Below are 16814 nucleotides of genomic sequence, written 5' to 3'. Positions count from 1 at the left end.
TTTCTTTATTGCATGCGACAGCTGCCATGGAACGACTTGAGATGCCCCTCGGTCTTCCAGACTCCGGTACAGCTGGGCCAGCTGGTCAAGCCGAGCAACGCACCTGCTCTCCCCACCGCATAATACACCACGCTCCGGGGTGACTCGGACTCGCCCCCCACATCACATGTCAGTGGTGGGAACGGTTGGAGAAGTGGGAAGTGGCCGGTTTACGAGAACATGCTTTGGAAGTAGGGAGGAACGTCAGCATACTTATATTGTTGTCGCTGCTGTGATTATTTTTGTAGGCTCTCTTAATTTCTTCGGCAAGATACCAGGAAGGACGAAAGGGAAAATATAAGGAATATATATCTGTGAGGGGTGATCATCATTAAATTTGGCATAAAGTCATGAAGGGGTCTTCTTTTTAGGGTGTCTATTTTTTAAGCAAAGGGCATATCCTGGTTGAAGGTGCACATGGCTGCTCTGATAAAGGAATGAATGGAGCCCTATTGAGCTCAATGACATCTCTATTGGCTTCAGGGAAGATTGTCCCTCTAAAAAGTTCTTGATCCAGGTTTTCTCTCGCTAGCAGTGGTTAATAAAGGGTTCCAAATGATTTAGCAGTGATCGCCACTAAATAAATATCTTGAAATCATGTGTTATAACTGTTGTCTTCACTTCTACAGTCCAATATATCTGCAAATGGTTAGGAGGTGTAAGCGGGTCATATTCCTTCAGTTTTGGCACATACTAACTATACCAATCAAATCGCTGCCTTCCTTTGGCTGGACGGCACCAATATAAATATAAATATAAATATAAATAAAAATATATATATATATAATATAAATATATATATATATATATATATATATATATATATATATATATATAAAAAAAAAAAAAAAATATATATATATATATATATATATATATATATATATATATATATATATATATATATATATATATTAGGGTGCCCATAATTTTATTGCGCGCGCTCACACACAAATATACATACATACACGCGCGCACACGCACACTTTGAGGAACAATATATCTCACGGGTTGCTTGGAATGTGGCTATGAGAAAAGGTAAAAAGAGAATGGAAATTCTGTTTTCTTTTATCTTTAGAAAAAAAATCTAATAGGACAAGAGATGCATAATATTATTGTTCAAAAGATCGGTACCTCGATCCAACATAATCGATCAAGCGGACACGACCACTAGAAGCCAACGTATACAGTACTTATGTTGCTCGTCTCATGGCCAACCAGTCTGCTAGCTAGTTCCTTTACAAGTTTAGGAGAACCAGGCGATTCCAATAAGTATATTTGAGCAAAAATCCATATCTTTCGGTAAGTATATGAAGCATTTTTTATCAAATTCACAAGCATTAGGCCTGCAAATGGGTCGGATCGGATCAGGTTGAGTGATCCCAATCCGATCTAATTTTTTTATTGGATCTTGATATTGGACCCATACCCATCTCAATAAAAAATCGGATCAGATCGGGTCAGGTCGAGTCTATGACCGAATTTATTGACCCATTGGATCATTCGGGTCAGGTCGGATCCATATATAATCCAGTCCCAATCCATGAAATGCGGGTCCGGTTCGGATCTAATTCGGATCAAATCGGATCATGGGTTTAAAAATCTACATAAAGTAGAATTAGAGGTCACATCGACAGCAAAATAGCATGGCCATATCTATCTTTTCATATAGATATTTTTTCCTCTCCTCTCTTCCCATATCTTCTCATTTCACCATTGATAGTGGATATTGTATACCATCCCTAAGGCAATAGTAATGTACAACAGTAAATAAGTAACTGAATTTTTTAATTATGAACAACTGTTGGTATGCCCCCAGTTTACTTTGTATTTGTCGAAGGATTTATAGAAAAATTTGATATTAGCTATAAGAATGGCATTTCTTGTGCAGTGCATTAATGATTTTGTGATAGTGTGACAGTATTAAAGATTTTAGTAAGAAATTTAAGAAAAAATTTGGGTGAGTCGCTCTTTTGGCCCAAACCCAGATTCTTATTTGGATGAGTCATTCTAACTGAGTTTGGATCTTATATTTGGATCCGGTTCGGATCGGGTCGGGTTGGATTATATATCTTGAGATCCAAATTAACCCAAAAGTATCCACGGATCAGATCGGATCGGATCCAAATTCAAAAAATCCAGATCCGATCCGAAAAGATGAACGAGTCCAATTTTGAAACCCGATCCGATTCCATGAGTCTTTTAAATGGATTCAGGTCGGATCTAATCGGATCGGATTGGATCGAATCACGGATCAATCCGATCCGTTTGCAGCCTTAATAAGCATAGACATAATGTGACTGATTTTGGCTCGCAAGAAATAATTTAACCACCATGCAAGAAACAGCAAGGAAAACAACCAAACAATTCTTTTTTCCTCTGCTTTTCCACGTTGTTTCCAATTCTTGTACTCATTCCACCTTCACCTTCCATCTCTAAAGGACAACCATGATCCGCTATACTACCTAATAAGATAAACTTCCCGCATGTTACTCAAACAGGGACTAAAGACAGAGAAGCACGTGATTTGGAATCTAGGTGGAGATGAACAGGTGCAAGATAGGAAGCGAAGGTGGGTCTCATTATCTTCTTTTCCAATATAGATAGATATAGAAGAGATGAGGCAGCCGACCACCAAGCCCATTAAATCTTCATCCACTCTCTCTCCCCCCACACCAAAAGAATGAGGAAGAATGGAAGCTCACTTTTTGCACGAGGCCCCTGTGATCTCATGATTCCTCTTTAACAAATTTTCTCCATTATTTCCCTCAAAACTTTTCTCGTATCCTATCAGGCATCTGGGCATTGACACGTTGCACATGGATTCCTAACGAACCCACCCGGGCTTGTCAGCATAAACATTGGTGAATAAGAGGGGGCGAGGACTTAAAAAAGGATGTCAGTGTGGGAGCGTGAGGTGACAGTGACCAAAGATATATCGGAGCAGCGACGTAAGAATAGAGCAACACATTCGACACCCAATTTCAAGACCCGATACAGCAGTCTCGATTCGCTTGCATGGTGGGATCCATGCGGCTAGAGGGTGTGGACTGGGTGCCACCGTTCTTGGTGGGATGAAGTGTTTCTAAGAGAGGAGCGGAGGAGCCAAGGTGGTCCGGTCGTGAGCGGATCGACAGCAAGTGTGGCCCGCCCTCACGTGGCTTCGTTGTTAGCTTTGAGCTGGCTTTGGACCCCACCAAGCTTTCTCACAATTATCATCAAGTAAAAATAAAATGGTTATTTCCTTTTATTTAATATGTTGTACGTGGTGGAATTCTACGGTATCGTAATTGTGGTACGTGCGTAGCTATGCTTAACGCAGTATATCTTGTGGATTTCGCTCAAAGGTAGCACATGATTTGGTGGGGCTTGATGGGTGTCCCCGAGGTGAGATTCTGGTGTTATTTTCTGTCTGATGTCTAAACAGCAGAGGCATAATTTAATTGCTCGAAGCTCGAGTCCTGATAACTTGCATAGAAATTCTCATGTATGTGCCAGTTGGCTGGCCATGTATGATGCCTGTTTTTTTAATCATCAGTTATATATACTAATGAAGGCATGGAAGAAGACGGTGTGGTGTGTTCCCGGCCTAGAATTGTCCCTGCAAGTATCACCAGCACAGATAGTGTACCATATATTTTGACAACCGATGCAACCATAATGATTTATTTAGAGAACATTAAAGTCGTTGAGGAGCGTAAATGAGCCCAACAATTTATGAAGTTCGACTCAACCCAGCTCGGTTATTACCCAATCCAAATAATTTAAATATTTTTTCGAATCAAATTCAGATGGTAAAATATTTGATTCAAAAATTTACGAATCTAACCGAGCATATAAATTTTTAATAATATTATATTTATTTATAATATATATTATTAATTTAATATTTTAAAAATATAATATAATATTTTATTTTAATTATTTTTTAATGATCAGAATTTGAATTTGAGCTCAAACTCAAGCTAGTTAAAAACAATTACCTAACAATTGAATTAATTATATTTTGCATGTGCAAAAAGAAGTATGGAACACAAAAATGGTGGAGATCATTAGTACGGATGGTATACCATATATTTTGGCAACTGATGCAACCCAAATGATTTGTTTAGGTAATATTAAAGTTGTTCTAACAAAGAGTGCAAATGAGCCGGGTAGCTCATGAGCTACTCGAATTCGGCTTAGCTCAATTCGATTATTATTGAATTCAAAAAATTTGAATATTTTTTTAAATAAAAATTGAACAGTAAAATACTCGATTCAAAAGCTCACGAATTTAATCAAGTATATATATTTTTAATAATATTATAATTATTTACAATATATATTATGAATTTAATAACTTAAAATATAATATCAAATGATATTATATTTTAACTATTTTTTAATGATCAAGATTTGAATTTGAGTTCAAACCCAACTTTAAGTATGAATTGGTTGATATTCGAATCGAATGAAGTCAACCTCGAATATACTAATTGTTGTGGGAGAGTTTAGTCCCACATCATTTATGAGTCAAAGATATTCTGCTTTATATGAGATAGGAGATCCTCTTTCCTCCTTAAGAGATACTTTTTGGGCCAAAGTTCAGGGAACAAAGTCATGAGATCCAGCAGCCACAAGTGTACCAGCTACGGCCCAAAAGCCACAAGCTTATAAGCTACAGTAACCATAAGCATACCAGCTATGGCTCAAAAGCCGCCAACCTATAAGCTATGGTATGCATGCGATCAAAACGAATAATATCTCTTGTTAGGATGAGCTCTCCGTCCGTATGAGCTCCGAAATTTCTTGACTACAACAAATGACGCTAGAGGAAGGGCCCTCCAATAAGACAGAGTCTCCATGATTGGGGGAGCTATTGTTAGGAGACCCTCTTTCTCTCAAGAGGCACCTTTTGAGTCAAAGTCCAGAAGATAAAACCGTGAGGTCTGACAGTCCCAAGCATACCAGTTACGGTGTAAGGACTGCAAGTCTATAAATTACGACAACAGCAAGGTACCAGTTACAGTCCAAGAGTCATAAACCTATAAGTTACGGTATGCATGTGGTCAAAACGGACAATATCTCTTGTTAGAATGAGCCCTCCATCCGTATGAACTCCAGAGTCCCTGGACCACCATACTAATTATTATTATTTTTATTTTTATTGAATTAAATTTAAATTTGAATATTAAAGATCGATCAATCTCAACTCAAATTTCATATCCTAATACTTTGAATTAAGTCAAATTCAAATTTTCAACTACTTGATTTAGTTCGACTTGATTGCATCCTTGTCTCAGCAGACAAGTACAAACCTTTCCTCCCACAAGAATGCATACCCAGATCAACATGAAAGCATCAAGAACAGAGGGTATTCCATGAAAAACCTAAAGCTTCACCGCACGTAAGCATACGGGAAAAAGCACGAGCCTAGTACCGGGAAAGGCGTGAAGAATAGTGTATACTGTATCACACACGAGCCTTAGCTTTCCTCCCACCGGAAAAGTTTCAAGATCCCGGAACATCAAGAACAAAAGGTACTCAATGGAAGCATGCATCGAAAACCACACATAATCCAGATTATACACTTAACGTGTATATATACACCAAACATTTTGCCCATATGTATCTAGCTTGACTTGGAGCAGGATGAAAGAAACTATATCCTCACAATTTGTCAGTCAACAGTTTCATGATCTCAGTTTCTGCATCTAGCGCCGTTACTTGACCTAATTTTTAGAGTGGGTTGTTTGGTTGCCAATAGGCTCTTTTTTCTTTTTTTTTTTTCAGTATATGATTAAACTTGTTCTGGCCATATCCAACCTTCAATGAATTATATCACATCTTGAAAACGTGGCACAGTAATAAAATGTAAACAGCACATGCAGTGCATGCATGGCTGAAAGGAAAGTTGATACATGTAGCAGGTGGCCTCATGACTTTTTCGTGTTTTTTTTTGGTAGGAAAAAAAAAAAAAATCCTACACTTCAGCTTCCGAATGGTGGCCATACCCGTGTCGTATGCATGATTGACCCAAGCGACAAGAGCCACGAAGACACAGCACCATGCAAGCTTGTCATCGAATGGACAAAGAAAAGATTAGAGTGTGCAGAAAAACCGGCCGGACTACGAATCCAATCACATCCGTTCTTTTGGGATCGGTTTATTTTGATTTTTTTTAATTTCAGTTTGGGGATTTTGATTTGAGATTTTATAAAACATATTCAAACTAATCCAACTTGGCCCACCCAATCCATTTGTATATATATAATTATATCTATTCAAACCTGATCTAATCCAACTCAACCCAGTCCAACCCCCATATATATATATATATATATATACATATATATATATATATATATATATATATATATATATATATTTTAATTTATATATAAAATAGAATATGAATCCAACACACTGAACCAAATTTTAGTTTTTGTAGGTGGCTAATTTAATTTCGGTTTCGATTTAAAAAGTTGATTTAAATCAGTTTAGTTTCACATTTAGCTCCAAATCGATCCAATCCAACTCATGCGCATCCGAAGAAAAGACCATAATAAATTGGCTCCATGCCACACTCCATATGCTGTCTTGCCAAACCCATCAAGTTGTGTAGGAGTTTCCAACTCTTGATGCAGTTCTATCCCATAGTGACGGACCCCTTTCCAATTGTCCTTGCCTAACTTTAACCAAGTGTGGCCTCGAAGCAAGCCGTGTTGCAGCCTTTCATGACCCTTCTTTTTTTCCCCAGATGGGGCCAAGGACTCAAAACTTTTTGTCAGCCTCAACATGTTGCACCTGCGCAGATGAACCGGAAACCATGATGAAAGTTGGCGGAGCAAAGTGCATGTGCAAAGGCACGCATGGCATCCTAAGCTAATTGAACAGTGAACACATGCCATAAAGTAAATTTAATTTACAAGACCAAACCATAGGAAATGAGATTAACCCAACTAAAGTTTCAAGTATTAGAACAAGTGATAGTGCAAGCAGTTCAGAAGTCCTTGTTGAGTTGGAGGAATTCAATGGTGCCGTATAGTTAATTAGAAACAATCCAGCCCTGGGCTAGCTAGGGACCTAATACAAAGCTAGAGCATCTGAAAGATGGCACCTACCCAAAAAGTTCAGCTGGTTCAAATCTCTTTCAATTTATCCAATGTGGCAGGTGGATCCGATGAGCCAAGAAACAAAATTAACAACAAATGATGATTGAAAAATTTCTTGAGAAACCAGTGAAGGATGATCCATAAGTTGGGATGCGTTATAATATGGAAACCGAATGTAGGACTAGTTATAACACATTGAGCTCTAGGATATCCAAGGATGATGGAACAACATCATGCTTTATAATATGTTTTTGTGCAGGTAAAAAGGCATCTAGATTCATGGCATTTTTATCTTAATCACTGCTCCATCTGATCCGTTTACTCCCTTGCTCTCCTTATGTCTTCTTCATCTGGTTTGGAATAGGAAAGTGAAGACTTCTGGACTAGTTGGCCGCTTTGCATCTTTTCTCAGCATTTTGGAGAACTCTGTAACCCTCTCCTCTTGTTTTTATCCCTCAAGATTGATATAAACCTTGAAAGCTCTCCCCTTCTCTTTTTATCGGTTGTAATCTCTCTAACGAGCCTGTATAAATTCTTCCATCTCTCTCGTAAATATATTCTCTTCTTTAACAAATTTGGGCAACTGGATGCCTTTCCAGTCTCTTGCATCCAAAAAAAAAAGGCACTCCATCTCCATAGATAAACTATCAAACTTAAATTTGTTAATCTTAGGCATAGTTTGGAAACAAAATAAAAACCATGGCATGTTTTTATCCTTAAGTTCAACTGGTATAATAAATTCCATAATAAGGTGAGATACGTCTTATAAATTGTATTTGGATAGTGTTTCTCTCCGCATCTACTAGTTACATAACAATATAGTGCAATGGTGCGACTGACAACACTGTAGTTATCTTTTGGTTAAAAGACAACAGACTCCCATCCTTTTTGATACTCTCTTTGGTAACAAAAAGTGTTTGCATCATTTTTTTGATATCAGGTGGAACAAAAATTGTTGGGGCGCCAGATTTTGGAGGACCTGAAACTGCTGGTCCCTGTGAATCCACTAATTGACTAGATTATTAATCTACACTTATCCCCTGGATGCAGTTGTATATATGGGGCACTGCGCCGTTTCCAGATATGGCCTTTAAGATCTGCTACCTTGTGGATGGACCACAAGTACCATTTCCAAACTTAATTGAATGACCATGTAATCTGAATCCTGACCCGAATTCCTATCTAGAAGGGAGTCACACCAATGTTTTCACCCTTTGGATGAATTAAGGCGTTGAACAAAAAAAAATCAAATAGCTATCATGAATATATATTTAATTGAGTACGACCTGGGCATGAAAGTTTCAGCTACGACTATATGTATCTGTCCTTGAATGAGACTTTAAGTATTGTACCCGAGCTGCTTGCGGACTGGTGAGGAAGAAGGCACGGTGCCCACCATGAGCTTGCCAACTAGCAATGCATTTATAGAACTGTTGAAATAATACGTTCCAGACTTCGCTTTCATTCTGGATACCACGTATGTTTCCTTCTTGCTTCACCAGTGCTAATAATTAGTTTGTTTGGTCTATTCAGAATAACTCGTAGAAACGCTCGTTGGAGGGGTTACAGATCCAAACAATACTAAAATTACGTGATATATCAGTCGATCTGCCAACTGCATGTTCATTGCGCAATGGTTTGCTTCAGTTAAAAATGGTAATCTAAAAAGGAGAGAGAGAAATGACAGAATGGGATTCCCACTTGACCATCTGTGCGGTGATCCTGCATATATTTATATTCATTCATAAATCGCTATTGATTGTTACAACAAATTATGTAACAGAATGAGGTGAATCATTGATTGTTACAATAAATATACGTAACAGAAGGAGGTGAATCTTCCTTACGTAACTCACAAAGAGTTGGAACAAAAAATGGTCAAGATTGTTGAGACCCTTTGTTATCTGCTCGAGGGATCCTTGGCAAGACCGTTTTGCATGACAATGCCGATGCGGATGTACATGGTTTGGTTGCTATGCGTGGACATGCTTCAATATACCCCCACAAACTCAACGATGGATCAGTAACGTTGAGTTTGGAGCGGAGCAAAGTAAACCGCTGCTTGGATAGTGGCTTGGTGAAAATATCAGCCACCTAATCTTTCGTGGAGATGAAGCGAACATGGAGAGATTTATTCGCAACATATTCTCGAATAAAGTGAAAATCTATTTTCATGTATTTGATGCGAACATGAAACATCGAATTCGCTGCAAGGTATATTGCATCAATGTTGTCACACCAAAGAGTGGGGGTGGCAATATGGAAATTCAACTTGATAAGTAGAGACTGAAGCCAGATGATTTCAGCAGTTGCATTGGCTAGGGCCTTGTATTCGGCTTCGATACTTGATCGTGAGATGGTCAACTGCTTCTTTGAGCTCCAAGAAATCAGATTCCTACCAAGAAAGATGGCGTAGCCACTGGTGGACCACCCGTCGGTTATACAGCCAGCCCAGTCCACATTGCTAAAGGCATGTAGCGTGGTGGAGGACTGATGATGAAGAAAGAGATCTTGGTCGGCGGTGCTTCGTAAGTAGCGGAGAATGCACTTCACCTAGGCCCAAGCAGCCTCCATGGGCAAGTGCATGTGCTAGCACGCGTGATTCACGGCAAAGGCGATGTCAGGCCGCATGATTTTCATGTACTGTAGCACTTCAATGATGCTAAGGTATTCGGTGGCATCAGGTAACACAGCAGCGGAAGAAGACGACAAAGAGGAGGTGGCCATTAGCATGGCAACCGATCGAGCCACTTCCATAGTGCACTGTTGAAGGAGATCACCGATATATTTAGATTGAGAAAGGTAGCAGCCTGTAGGGTGCGGGCGTAATTCAATGCCTAAGAAGTATGAGGCCGCACCCAAGTCACGAATGGCAAACTCACTACTTAGTGAGTCAATAAGATGCTGGATGCCGCTGACGTCGCTACCGGTGATGAGTATATCGTCAACATAAATGAAGATAAAGATAGCTAGAGAAAAAAAGTACAGATAGAAGAGGCTGATGTCCGTCTTTGAACCAACAAAGCCAAATTCAATAAGCCGAGAACTCAACCATTGAAACTAAACCCGGGAGCCTGTCAAAGGCCATACAAGGACTTATGTAGATGGCACGCATGGTAGGACAACTGCGGATGTGTAAACTTGGATGGCTGCTCCATGTAAACCATCTCATCGAGATATTCGTGCAAGAATACATTGGACACGTCGAGTTGATGGAGAGGCCAGCAAGCAGTGACGACAACCGAGAGAAGTAGGCGTATAAAGGTAACTTTGATTATCAGACTGAATATTTCCATGAAGTCAATGCCGACTTTGGCAATGAGTCAGACTTTGTGGTGCTCGATGGTACCATCAGGACGGTATTTGAGTTTGTAAACCCATTTACATTCCACTACGTTTATGTTTAGTCGTCGAGGGATGAGAGATCAAGTACCATTCTGAAGAAGTGCATCAAACTCGGAGGCCATGGCAGCTCGCCAGGGAGCGAGCTTGACTGCCTGAGAAAGACAAGTCGGCTCCTTTAGAGGTCGGACTAAGGCAGCAAGAACATGTGGATGTCATGTGCTGTCCTGGTTTCTTGTCACCATGGGATGAGTGCAATGAGGCACTGACGATGGCGATGGCAGTGACGGTGATGCCGACAGTAGCAGTGGCGGCAGGGGGGAGAATGTAGTGTCACGATCTACAAGGCTCATGGTTGAGGGGGAGGAGCCATGGTCCCAAAACAATGAGGTATTGGAAGCATTAGATTGCACAGGTGCAGCACATGTGGATGACTGCCTGTGGAGTGGGGCATGTCACGTGGTGCAACTGGTGTAACGGAATACTATGCAGAAGGCCCTCTGGCTGATGCTATAGGAGCAGGTGGACTTGCACCGAAGATGGATGCTCCAGGTAGCCAGGCGCTATCACGAGCTGTTGAACATTGTTCCTGTCCATGCACAACAAAAGGAACAACGACTCATCAAATATTACATATCTTGCGATATATAAGCATCCAGTAGCAAGGTCAAGGCAATGATAGCCGAGATGGCTTCCACTATATCCCAAGAAGATGCACTATTGAGATCAGTAGTTGAGTTTGTGATTGTTGTAAGGCCATAGCCACAAGTAGCATGTGCAACCAAAAGTACGGAGCATGGTATAGTCTGGGTGGTGACCAAAGAGGACCTCCATGGGAGAGAGATGATTAAGTAGTGGAGTGGGCAAACGATTTATAAGGAAGCAGGCAGTGGATATGGCATCATCCCGATGATGTTTGGGAACTGATGCAACAGCCATTAAAGCAAGAGCAGTCTCGATAAGATGTCGATGTTTGCGTTTAGCAGCCCCATTCTGCTCATGAGTGTGTGGGCACGAGAGATGATGTTAGATGCCCTCACTATCAAAATGACGAGAGAGTGATCGGTACTTCCCACCCCAGTCAGATTGAATGATCTTAATCTTACAGTTGAAAAGATGTTCAATATGGCATTGAAAGTGAATAAAAATATCAAGTACGTCGCTCTTATGAGCCATAGGAAAAAGTCAGGCATATTTGCTAAAATCATCCAAAAATTAATATAGTATTTATTACCCAATCGATGCTGGTCCCCAGACATCAGAGAAGATGAGAACAAGGTTGGTACAAAGAGACTAAGGCGATGGCTTTTTGCCTGTTGGTAAGCAGAACAAACAAAACTACGCAATGACTGAGTGGTGGGTAATTAATTTATCAGCGGTGAGAATCCATTGCACTGTGCAAAGAGCGAGATGTCCTAAGCGATCGTGCCAGGTAGCTAGAGAAGCCTGGGTGCTCAAAAATGCTACAGGAGAGTGTCCTTTATTAGAGATAATTAGTTGATAAAGCCCATCTTTAGCTGGCCCGTGAAGTAGGATCCTCCTGAAGCCCGATCCTTAATGAAAAAAGAAGAAGAATGAAACTTGAAAATGACATTATTATCACAAGTAAATTGTTGAACTAAGAGCAAGTTACGAGTAATATGAGGAACATAAAGTATGTTGCGCATGATAAGTAGTTTTGAAGAAGAAGGGAGGACAATAAAATCTAGGTGAGAGATCGTCAAATATGTACCATTACCAACTTGAACTTGGTCGTTGCCATGGTATGGAGCTGCCGTTGCGAGTTGTTGGTAGTCAACAGTGATGTGATGCGATTCTCCCGAGTCAGATACCATGCACTGGATTTCACCCGAGGAAAGTGACCACTTTGGTAGTGCTGCATGCATGGTGGTGGCTAATGGCGTTGGAGGAAAACCGCCTGCACGGTGTAGGTAGTCGGAGGTGGTGCCCCGCAACCATGTTGGTACGATTGAAAGTTGGGGTCGAAACGGCTGCAGTAGTGATCCGCAGTGTGGCCATCATAATGGTAAATCTAGCACCGATCTTGGTGTATAAAGCGGTAGGACCTCTGGTTGCTGCATCCCTTGCTGTGGCCACGACCCTGTCCCTGACAAGACCTAGAGTCATATTGCTGTTGCTTGTAGAAGGTAGAAGAACCTCCATTCTTCTTATTCGACTTGCTGGAATGGACAGCAGCATTGGCTATAAGAAATGGCTGATCATTAGAGTTTTGAGATTTAGGTTGAAGGATGCCCTCATGGGCCATTAGATCAGCATACACATCTTCTAAAATATAGGAGGAATTGGCTGACTGAGTTGTGATGGATGGAATACAAGCATCGAATGAAGGACCCAGTCCTGTCATGATATGCATGGCAAGGTCGGCATCTGAGATGGGGTAGCCAACTCCAGCAAGGCTCTCAGCATTAGTTTGAAACTTCTCAAAAAACTCAGTTACGAAAAGGTTTCCTTTCCAAATAGTATGAAGTTGGGTCTTCAGTTGAAGGACCCAAGCATGGGATTTGAGGCAAAAGAACGAGCAAGTGCATTCCAAACTTATCGTGAGATGGTGAATCTTATCACGATGGGGCAAGACTGACTCAGAGAGAGAAGCGAGAAGCCAACTCATTACCTGCTGGTTGCACTTCATCCATGGGATGTATGCTGGGTTGGGCTGTGGAAGTCCACCCTCGACAGTGGAAGAAAGGGTCTCTGCTGGTCGAACTTCACTGCCGTCCACGAAACTGAGAAGATCATTGCTGTGCAGGAGAGGCATGATCTGGGTCTTACATAGGATGTAGTTTTCCCTTGTTAGCTTGATGGGAATAACTATAGAGCATTGGTGAGGAAGATATTGGAAGAGGTGGGGATGGAGGAGGTGGAGGAAATGGGAATCACGTCCGACATGGTGCTGTAGAGTTGAGGGCTCTGATACCAAGTTAAAAAAGATAATCTAAAAAAGAGAGAGAGAGATGACACAATGGGATTCCCAATAGACCATCAGTACGATGATCTTTCATATATTTATATTTATAAATGGCCATTGATTGTTACAACAAATTTACGTAATAGAAGAAGATGAACCATTGATTGTTACAACAAATATACGTAACAGAAGGAGATGAACCTCTCTTACATAACTGACAAAGAGTTTGAACAAAAAGTGGTCAAGGTTGTTGAGATCCTCTTGATCTACTCCAGGGATGCTTGGCAAGACTATTTTGCATGACGATGCCAACATGGATGTGCATGGTTTGGTTGCCATGCATGGACATGCTTCAATAGCTTCCTATAATAGGCCAATTTTTCACTTCTAATTTTACAAGAAGCCATCCAGTGGCACCAAAAAATATAGAGGGGCTAAAAGTCAAACTAATCTCAAAATCCAATCCAACCCAATGTACAAGCAGGCTGGAGTTGTATCTTTTATGCAAAAAAAATGATTGTTATTCTTTTGCAACACAACCATTGGATTGTATCCTTCACAGATCTTAAAGCACTCCAAACTTCTTAGATCATCATTTGTACAGATCTCGATAAGACCATTGCACTATACAGTGATAGGGATGGCAATTTTAGCCATTCCACTGGATATCTGACCTAACCCAATTCGAATGAAATGGATTTTGTCCGATCCGATTAGAATTTGATACAATTATTGGTTCTAAAAAAAAATTTAAAGTGAATTTGGATCGGATATGGGATAGTATGCCCCACTCCAAATCCAACACGACATGATCCTAATTTATTTTTTTTCAAAATTATAATTATTTTATTATATTTACATGACGAGTTTCTTATCTGATTCGATTCAACTCTTCGGATCTATCCATCTACATCTCTATTTGGCTCGATCCGATCTAGAATGGATACAGTGCTTGTATAAATATAAAATTTTTAATTATAGGATAATAGGAATATCGGTCAATCTTTACCCAGCGGTGGATCGATATAAAAGAAGGTGAATCCTTCTTTCACGAGAAACATACAACTCCCGTCCTGCATAAGCTAGTGTTTTTTGTTTTTTTCCTTCTTGATAGAATATAGATGGTGTGGACCTGGACCTTGATCTCACTGGGGTCATGAAAGTAGACTTCTAACCAGATTACTTTGAATCATGTCTTGACCTTATATAAGGATTTTAAGAGTGGTCACTCCCTTTTTCTGATACCAATAATTATCTAGTACACTTTGAAATTGAGGCAGTAAGAGTATTTAGGGTTGTTTTACACAGGTCAAGTTGGATTAATTTGATCTAGCTCAGGCGAGGTGGGGTTAACATATGGGTGGATTTGGGTTGAAAGATCCTATTATGAGGTTACTTCAGGTTACCTATGGATCAAATTTGATATGTTAGCGGCCTAAATTGATTTAGCTTGAACACAACTCAATCAGTCCCATATTGGCCGCTATAAAAACTATTAGATCTAGCTTTCCCTATCCACTTCTTTTTAACCATTAGTTCGAGCTTATCTCTAGCGACCTCCCTTTTAAAGGACAAGGTCAAAGTGGGGGCTCTTTGTATCCTTTTTGTGATGCAAATCATCAAAGGAAAAGGGAGCACCACATGGCTCCAATAAGACTAATATCTTGGTGTAACAATTAAGAGTTAAGAGAAATACAACTTTGTTGAATGATAGTCTTCAGAATATCCAAGTTTTTGCATAATTTGGGTCTTTGCCCATTCCACTCCACCTCAAGGGCCTTATCAGTTGAGAAGATCTGACCAACAAACTCCATGAGTACAAAAGGCAGGCATTTGCTAATTGTGCAAGCAACCAAAATTCCAAACATCATTTTGTTGAAAAAATTGAGACTTATGAATGGACCATCACATGTCACATGGCTAATCTATTAAAAGGCCAATTCTAGCATTAGGCCTTAAAGGCTTCCATGCAAGGCTTAAGAAATTGACCCTGTGGTTGGCCATGATCTGTGATTAGTCCTCGAGCATTGTCGGTAACGATGTGGCGGCACTCAACTAAAGCTCCAGTTTAGGTACTGGCTGCTTGCTTATATTAACTACTAACAATAATATCAGCCGTTTTAATTGGTTCATTTAGTTAATGGATGTATATAGTATCACCAAGAAATCCTACCTAATGTTAGGGGTCCACCATTTGATAGCTTGTCAATGTTACTCAAAAAGATAGCCTGTTGATGTTTCCACCATTTCTGTTTTTTCTATTAAAGATGATTGCTTTCAATTTATGCAACAATTCTCCGAGACAAGGTGTCATGTAATATGCACAACACCATGATCTTATCCTCTATAGAATATTTTTCTTGTCACCTAAATTCTTAATAAAATTTCTTGACTCCTTAAATTAGGGAATTTTGCTCCTTTTTCATTTTTGGTGTTTCTCTTAAGTTCATTGCCCAGTGCAAATTTAAGAGGACTTCCTTGACAAAACAGTCGTGATGTTGTTACCATACCGACTCGCAAATCACCAACCGTGATCAATAGCTACATTTCAACTAGCTTTTAATCCATTTAGAAGAGTTTATGGTAGTTTTTAATCATAAGATCTACTTGTAGGGGCATCTAGTCTGCCAACATGTCCCTACTGCATAAGTTCGATTCAGATTTATGAGCCAACTTTCGAATGCTAAACATGTGCATCGGACAATCGCAATATAAGCAAAGGCATGGAGTCTTGATCTCCTTGAATTCATCCTTGAATGCTCAAACCGAATAGATGCCTTTCTTTTGGAAAGAAATGCAACATATTTAGCTAAAGCATTAAGAGTTTCATTTACAAGCAACATCATGCCCAAGAACAATCTCAAGTTTTATTTGCTTATTTGTCGATTCCTCCAAAAGACAAAAAATCAGAAATCCTTCTCCAGTGGAAATTTCTATACCTAAATATTTGGAGAAACACCTTCCAAGCTTTAAATATTTGGGATCTCCTCCGACTAAAGAGGAGGTAAAACCACTAAACTTGTTATAATTGACATGAACAACTTCAAGTTACGTACTTTGAACACTATGCATATCATAAGAATTGCACTTGACATAGCATGTTTCATGCTCCTTTCTTTTCATTTTTTTAATTAAAAAAAAATGCCAATGGGGGAAGAATGCCTTAGGCTATAATACTGAATCAAACACCAATGGGTGCAAAAGATAGCAAGGATGTAATGTATCTTGCTACATCATAGGTGCTATGGTGCAGAAGAAAGAACATTATTAACTCATATTGGTTGTGAGTCAAAAGGGATTTTGATTTATATAAAAAGAGATTATCCTTTCCATATGATGTATCTTTTGAAGGACAAAACCTTAAGATCCATAGGCCAAAATGGATAATACCTCATATGCCATGCCATGAG

The sequence above is a fragment of the Elaeis guineensis genome, chromosome 1, assembly GCF_000442705.2.
Source record: "Elaeis guineensis isolate ETL-2024a chromosome 1, EG11, whole genome shotgun sequence".
NCBI lineage: Eukaryota > Viridiplantae > Streptophyta > Magnoliopsida > Arecales > Arecaceae > Elaeis > Elaeis guineensis.
This window is presented reverse-complemented; position numbering follows the sequence as displayed.